Raw genomic sequence first — 8,690 nt, 5'->3', positions numbered from 1 at the left:
CGTGTGTCTTTACGTGCTATCAGTTTTCCCTGTGTTTGCTTTTGTTTATACTGTGTTTTCCTTTCTTTCAGGACAACAAAACGAGCTCCGTGTGTGTGTGTTTGTGTGTATTTTCATACTTTGTTGCCCTAAGTACATGACTCGTGTTTTGTCTTTAGTAAACAAAGGCGAAACAAACGCCCCCATCTGGATTCAGCCTGTTCTCAGATGCTTTTTTTTCTTTGGGAGGAAAATAAAACTGTGCGTTGACTTGGACTAGATCAGACTGGATGGAGTGTTGCTTGCATGCGTTTGAACCTGAAGATGTGGAGCTCAAAGTGGCTCAGTGCTGAAGGCTGTGGTTCTTAGGAGCCTGGACAGACCAGCTCACACCCGTTCTGCCTCTGCAGCGTTGATGAATTCCAGAGAAGCAGCTCGTTCTCCAGTTACTGAAATTCTGCACGTCTGGTTACATATTTCACCTAAATGTATGTGTGTTGTTCTTTCGCCGGCCACAACAAAACAAACGCTCCCTTGGCTTCTGTGCGTCGACTGCCTGCTCTCTCCACTGACCGGAGCGTGTTCTCGCTCCACGTCGCCACCGAGCGCTCCCTCCCGGCCTCGGCCCTGCGCCTACCTGTCAGCCCGGCCGGCTTGTTTACATACTTTGCGGCTCTAAGTACATGTGTATGTTTTCACAGTGTTTCCTTTCTTTGGGTACAACAAAACAAGCGCTCCTCTCTTCAACATGACAGCTCCTTCTAAAGCTAATGTCGCCCTCGGGGGCTGAGGAGAGGGAGGAAGAGGAGGAGGAGGAGGACATGATTCATAACAACCTGCCATGCTGTTAACACACACACACACACACACACACACACACACACACACACACACACACACACACACACACACACACACACACTCAGCCTGCAGGGACAAGAGGTGCTGTTGCTTTTAAGGGTGAGTCCAACCTGGATCGTCTTTCGTTCCTTCTCTCTCTCTCTCTTCAAGTCATTTGTACCCCCCCACCATCATTAACAGCTAAAGTTACCTCCCTCCCACCTCCCTCCAAGCTAAACACACCCATCACTGTCCTGAGTGTGTGTCTATAGGTATGTGTGTAACCATAGCTTCAAGCTGCAGCGCTGCTCGCTTCCTTTTGCTGTTGGTGCTGGGAAACTCCCCGACGCCGAGCACCATGTGGGGCACGTGCACTTTGCTTGTTTCTATCGTAGGAGAGGTTTTATTTCTCCTCTGCTGCGTTTGGTTCAGGCTAACGACTGATTGTGGTTTGGTTTGAATCTGCTCGTGTCTGAAGAGTTGCTGTGTGTTTAAAGCACTAGTTGATGCCTTGATAATGATGGTGGTCGGTCTGTCTGTCTGTCTGTCTACCTGTCTGTCTGTCTGTCTGTCTGTCTACGTTTAGAGCCTCACTGGAGGACAAGAATAAACCCTCAACACTGTGTGTGTCTGGGTTTTCTGACCTTCACAGTCAGTCTGTTGGAGCCCAGGATTCAGGACTCCATTTGTTTGTACCTTAATTCTGTCTACGTATTGATTGGACGGTTGGTGGTTATTATTGGTTATCATTGTCCGTCTGTCTGTCTGTGTCCGTATGTGAAGCCTGTTTTTATTAATGAGCAGGATTCACTCCAGCGACCGGCTTCTCACCAGTTCCTTCTCACCTCTTTCCCACCAGATGCCCCTGTCCCCACCTCCACCCAGGGACCCTCCACTCTGTAAACAACAGTTTGGTGGGAAAGTCTGGTCCAACCATCTCTCTTCCTGTCAGGTAAGATGAGCCGAGGCGGCGGCAGTGATCGATGGCGGTTTACTGCCGTTCGTCCACCACACGCTCCACCTGTGCACACAACTTACTGATAGTGTTACCAGTCGGAGCAAAGGCTGGAGATGCGTGCCTTAATTAGCCTCTTTGCTAAATGTGCAGCGGTTGTTCTCTCGCACTTCGTCCAAACATTTTCGAGTTCTTCCAAATCTTAAATCTGTTGCTGGATGTATTAAGCGTCCTTCCTGTTTCCTGTGAAAAGTCAAATACGTACATTTGTATGTTAAACCAACTGAGATGTATTGTAGCCCTGTGATGAACTGGCGCCCTGTCCAGGGTACCCTGCCTCTCGCCCGTAGCCTGCTGGGATGGGCTCCAGCAGCCCGCGACCGCATATGGGATTGAGCGTTTGAACCTTCAGTCTCGCGTTTGAACCTTCAGTCTCGCATTCGAGCCTTCAGTCTCGCGTCCGAGCCTTCAGTCTCGCGTTCGAGCCTTCAGTCTCGCATTCGAGTCTTCAGTCTCGCGTCCGAGCCTTCAGTCTCGCGTCCGAGCCTTCAGTCTCGCGTTCGAGCCTTCAGTCTCGCGTCCGAGCCTTCAGTCTCGCGTTTGAACCTTCAGTCTCGCATTCGAGCCTTCAGTCTCGCGTTCGAGCCTTCAGTCTCGCATTCGAGTCTTCAGTCTCGCGTCCGAGCCTTCAGTCTCGCGTCCGAGCCTTCAGTCTCGCGTCCGAGCCTTCAGTCTCGCGTCCGAGCCTTCAGTCTCGCGTTTGAACCTTCAGTCTCGCATTCGAGTCTTCAGTCTCGCGTCCGAGCCTTCAGTCTCGCGTCCGAGCCTTCAGTCTCGCGTCCGAGCCTTCAGTCTCGCGTTCGAGCCTTCAGTCTCGCGTCCGAGCCTTCAGTCTCGCGTTTGAACCTTCAGTCTCGCGTCCGAGCCTTCAGTCTCGCGTTCGAGCCTTCAGTCTCGCGTCCGAGCCTTCAGTCTCGCGTCAGAGTCTTCAGTCTCGCGTTTGAGCCTTCAGTCTCGCGTTTGAACCTTCAGTCTCGCGTTTGAACCTTCAGTCTCGCGTCAGAGCCTTCAGTCTCGCGTTTGAACCTTCAGTCTCGTGCTTGAGCCTTCACCTTCACATCCGAGCCTTCAGTCTCGCGTCCGAGCCTTCAGTCTCGCGTCCGAGCCTTCAGTCTCGCGTCCGAGCCTTCAGTCTCGCGTTTGAACCTTCAGTCTCGTGCTTGAGCCTTCACCTTCACATCCGAGTCTTCAGTCTCGCGTTCGAGCCTTCAGTCTCGCGTCCGAGCCTTCAGTCTCGCGTCCGAGCCTTCAGTCTCGCGTTTGAACCTTCAGTCTCGCATTCGAGTCTTCAGTCTCGCGTTTGAACCTTCAGTCTCGCGTTTGAACCTTCAGTCTTGCATTCGAGTCTTCAGTCTCGCGTCCGAGCCTTCAGTCTCGCGTCCGAGCCTTCAGTCTCGCGTTCGAGCCTTCAGTCTCGCGTCCGAGCCTTCAGTCTCGCGTTTGAACCTTCAGTCTCGCGTCAGAGTCTTCAGTCTCGCGTTTGAGCCTTCAGTCTCGCGTTTGAGCCTTCAGTCTCGCGTTTGAACCTTCAGTCTCGCGTTTGAACCTTCAGTCTCGCGTCAGAGCCTTCAGTCTCGCGTTTGAACCTTCAGTCTCGTGCTTGAGCCTTCACCTTCACATCCGAGCCTTCAGTCTCGCGTCCGAGCCTTCAGTCTCGCGTCCGAGCCTTCAGTCTCGCGTTTGAACCTTCAGTCTCGTGCTTGAGCCTTCACCTTCACATCCGAGCCTTCAGTCTCGCGTTCGAGCCTTCAGTCTCGCGTCCGAGCCTTCAGTCTCGCGTTTGAACCTTCAGTCTCGCATTCGAGCCTTCAGTCTCGTGCTTGAGCCTTCACCTTCACATCCGAGGCTTCAGTCTTGTACTGCATTTGTGTCTCCTCAGTACTTGTAATAGTCACATCTGGGTCCTCTGTAACTCATCATCACGAGGTCGCTAATATAGCAAAGAATATAGTTCAACCTAAATGCAAAGCGCCAGACAATCTTGGTAAAAGGATGCATGCAGCCTTTTACCAAGATTGTCAGGTTCTGCTGGAGGTTTCTTCCTTGTTACAGAGGGAGTGTGTCCTCTCCACTGTTGCTGGAGAGTTGTGTAAGGTCTTAAACCTTACTTTGTAAGTGCCTTGAGATAACTTGTGATTTGGCGCTAAATAAATAAAATTAAATTGACAGACCAAAAGAACTAGTTTTATCATGTTCATAATCTGCCAGAAGTTAATATTTATTGATGTTATAAAGTCCCACACACACAAAATTCCTGTGTCACAAGGAGTCTTCACCACTGTGTTAATCCGTGTTTTGTAGGAGCGTGTTTGCCCACAGTCATCTGTCTGTGTCCAAACTCTTAAACTCTGTCTGAGCGTCTAGAGCTTCACTCACTGCCTCAAAAGCCCTTAAACACCACCCAGTGGATGTCACACTGCAGCAGAACAAGCGCTCCCTCCTGCTCGGCTGTGCCTTCCTATCATACTGCGTATCATCGGTTCTTCTATGTTACTTTGCGTTTAATAAATGTGAGTCGTGTGAAGCAGACACGCTTTCTCTGATAGTGGAAACCGAGGCTGGAGAGAAGTGATGTCACCGTCTCCGTCAGTCGTTCTGTCTCACCACCGGTGCTGAATATTCACCTCCAGACTTCTGGTCGCTGCCTTAATCTCCAGTTCCGATGATAAGCGCCACTGCTCTTCAAGGTACAGAGAGTTTAGCGACACTAATCCTAAGCACCTGGCCGGTCTGACTCCAAGATGACCTGAGACACACACACCTGAATGTTGGAGTACAGCACAGAACCAGGACCCTCATCACAGAGGCAGTGTTTGGTGATAACTAACAAAGTAGGGAGCGGATTTATGGCAGCGCTTCAGTCATCACTCACTGACGAGGATGACGTGAAGACACAGCCTCTGTAAGTAGCTGTGTGTCGAGCTCCGGTCCTCGAGGGCCGTGTCCCTGCTGGTTTCTCTGCTGATCACCTTGATCAGGTGTGTCGGTCGGCTTTTCAGCTTCTCATTGACTGAACACACCTGGTCAAGGTGATCAGTAGGAGCTGGGACAGGGAGAGGTGGAAATCAGCAGAGCAGCGGCCGTCGATGGCATCAGCTTCACACCCCTGCTTTAAGTCAGACTAAAAAAATATTTTATTTACGTATAAAATGTACAAACGAACATCCAAAAATCAAAAGCTTGTGGATCTGATAGAAAAAATAAACGTTCAAACATGAAATATGTAAAAACTGATATTTATTGTTCTGGAACCTTCGGTTTAAAAATGATCAATTTGTTATTGTTACAGTACAAATGATTCACAAACACAAAACATCATTAAGCTTTAGAGATGTTTGTTTAAAAATAACATTATTCTGGTCCAAACAAGACTGTGACTCTGCTTAATTAATATTTACAACCTCAGAAATCCTAAAGTCAGGAGGTTTTCACAGCTTCAGTCTGTTTACGCGCCTCCGTTTAATTTCAGCATGAAGCCACTGTTGGCTCATAAAATCAAACTAATGACAAACATACAGACGCTGTTGGGCTTGAAATTTGAAATCATTTCTGCAAAGTGTTTATTTACTGAATTTTAAAAATCCCTTCAACTTATTCACTGTGTTCTCTTTAATAAATCCACAAAGGGGAGGAGGGAAGGAAGTAGGAAAGGTGGAGATGAAAGGAAGGAAATAAGGAAACAATGAAGGGGGAAAAGAATTGAATTGAGAAGAGAGAGGGAAGATGGAAAAGGAAATTAGGATACAAAGAAGGAAAGAAGGAGGCAGTGGAGGAGAGGATGACAGGGAGGAAGGGAAGGAAAAGAGGAAAGGTGGCGCTCTGGTCACGAAGGAGAGTTAACGTTAACGTCGCAGAGGCTTTCTTCTTTCCTTCCTCGAACTCGCTTCCTCTTTAACTTTCTTTCCTCACCACCAAACAAAGAGACAAAACATCTCACACACACGATAGGTGGGATTCATTCACAGGGAGATCGGAGGGAAAAGGAGCAGAGGGGCTTTTAGGTAGCAGGTCAAAGGTGAGGGGCCCTTAAACCAACACTCTGGCCCTGACACTCACAGCAATTACTGCGCTGTCACACACACACACACACACACACACACACACACACACACACACACACACACACACACACACACAGCACCAATTCATGGTGCTAGAAAGGCTTGAAAGACAGAGAACAGCAGAGGCCATGGACACAATCACGGCCACTTACCGAGGGCCCCGGGCCCCTGCTCCATTCTCACCTGAAAGAGACGTAGAAGGAGAACAAATTAAGAGCGCAGATGAACTCCTCTTTTGCTGGTCTTGGTCTCTGCGTCGGAGCAGGTCGCACATCAGGCGCACAAAGCCACGCGTCCCGTGTGGATGCTCTGACATCATGTGAGTCTGGAGGAGAGCGGCGTGTCGCGCTGACACTCTTGGGGCGGGGAGCGTGTGGTAATGTATTCATGTGGCTCCTGCGTCGGCCCAGATTGACGCGCCGTCAGGGCTGCTCACAGATACTGGGGTTGTTCTGCGTCGCGCTTCACAGCAGAAAACACAAAGCTTTTATTTTAGCAGGTTTTAGCCGACTTCCTGTCTGATCCTCGGTGTTCGGTGTCGGCTCGCTGCGGTTCTGTATGTGGGGTGACTGCGCGCTGACACTTTCTCATTCAGCAGGACGAGTGCTAATCATGTCACAGCACTGGTAACACTGAGGAGCCCCATGATGAGGAGAGCTTTATCTCATAATTGTGAGAAGAGCAAAATTTGATTAACAGTCTTGGGTCTCAGGACCACGATGACACTTCCTGATTTAATTAGCTTTAATTTACTGCTTCGTCGGAGCCTTTCTCACCGCAGAGTGGGAGCCTCCTCGTCTTCATCCCTTCGTCAGACTTGAGCCATGGTTCCATCATACGAGGACCCAAACGCAGCGTCCTGTTTTAGCTTGAGTTAAACAGCTGCAGCCTTTGCCTTTGCCTTTGCCTTGGTAGCTTTCATTCCTTCCAGCTGGACACAACCTGTGCTCTTCACGCGCCAGTGTTTCCAGTGTCTGTGATTAGACTGAGAATTTTTTCCCGGGACACGTGTGTTGTGGTTGTGAGCTGGACCGTGAACCCTCCGGCTGATGGATTGGTCTTAATATTTACTGATGAACTTTAATCACCAGACCTAAATGAGGCCCAGTTGTCTGTCTGTTGGTAATCACTCTTCTTCTCCTCCTGCCTGGTGTAGTTTGGAACGGAGAGCAGCCGACCTCGTGCTGATCCCTCCGAGCTCCGAGTGTTTGGAGTCAAACTTCAGCTCCATCTGATCTATCGGCCGCTGTGTTTAGGCCCAAACTTTCAGCGTCTCACTCGGCGCAAGCAATGGATCACACACCAGGGACTGTGTGTGTGTTGACCATATAGCTCTTCTCTGTCAGCAGCCAATTGGTCAGCTCATTAGAGGCTCATTCATCAGCGCTGGCCTGACCTCCCTCCTCTGTGACTCACTTCTAGGTCATTATAAACTCTTCCGAACTTTCTCCAAACAGAGCCAAGGTGTGAGGCTTTCTCTGGTCCAACAGCAGAACATCTTGACAGTTCTGTGCCTTAGACCTCTAGTTGTCTCAGTCAAACTAAATACCAGGACACTGGTGTCGAGATGTGACCCAAGGAAAGGAAAGTGAATGTCTGTCGTGGCTCGTTTGGTGCTGGATGGTGACAACCGTCAACCTGCCGACCGTCTGGGTTAACAGAGAAATCACTCCAACCATGACGGGTTCCCACGAAACGTCCCGTTAGTGTTTAAGAGGCATCTGCCGCACAACGAAGTTGCATTCCAAATTAAAATGTCTATTTTGGTTCAAAGGCTGATACTGAGGTTCATTTTTGACTTCAGAATCTCAAACCGTCCTGAAGCATTCATTCCTGTCACGAGACCACGCTGTGTTGATAAGTTTTAGCTCCATTCACGCCTCCACACATCTGTCCAGCTGCTGCCTCAAGTCAACGTTTTCACTGCATTCAGAGTTCGTGGAACGAAGCGAGTGGGCACGAATCAGCCCAGAGTGCTGTGAACCGAGCCGAAAATGTGACGTGAGCAAAAGATTCACACTCATCCTCGAGCTTCATGCATCTGCTGCATGAATGTATAGGGAGGAAAGAAGGAGCGAGAAGAGACGAGACAAGAAGAGAGAGCAGTGGACTTCGATGAGCGCAGATCATCGGAACCAACAAACCACTTGACCTGCTCACGTGCTGGACTGTCTTGACCTTCAGACGATCAGCGTCGGACGAGGACCAGTAACTGCTGGTCTGTGGATTTATGGACTAGAGTAATAATACAATTAATGGACGTGATGATGGTTTGAGCTCCATGTACCCAGTGAGGTCCAGTCCGAGTGGACGTCTCCTCCTGTCCCTGCTGCTGTTGCTATTGTCCTGCTATTCACAAGCCGATCTCAGCAAACCCAGTTAACAGGCTGCAGAACCGAGCCGGGCTGATAGATTGACAGCTCTTTGACAAAAGGCACAGGAGAAATTCCCCCACCGCTAATATCTGCTGTCAGCCCGGACGCATCTAAAATGCCGCTAATGCATCGCCCCTCTGTCGCTGCCCCCCTCCCACCTCCATCACCCCACCTCACCGGCTGACAGAGAGAAAAGGGAAGTGATATGAATACTCTGAGCATAACAATGCTGGAAACGAAAAAAATGCTCGATAATGGTGCCGGCAAATAGCGAAACATATTTAGTCTGACAAAGGGGGCTTCTGTGTGACGGGATGTTCAATCTTCCCAGGTGTCAGTGCCTTCACACAGGAGGGGAAATGGGTGCCAGACAGAGATGCATCCAAACCCCAGAAGTGCATCCTAAGTAGGCGCAGTGTT

Source organism: Betta splendens, chromosome 22 (genome assembly GCF_900634795.4).
Source record: "Betta splendens chromosome 22, fBetSpl5.4, whole genome shotgun sequence".
In the NCBI taxonomy this organism is placed as follows: domain Eukaryota; kingdom Metazoa; phylum Chordata; class Actinopteri; order Anabantiformes; family Osphronemidae; genus Betta; species Betta splendens.
This window is presented reverse-complemented; position numbering follows the sequence as displayed.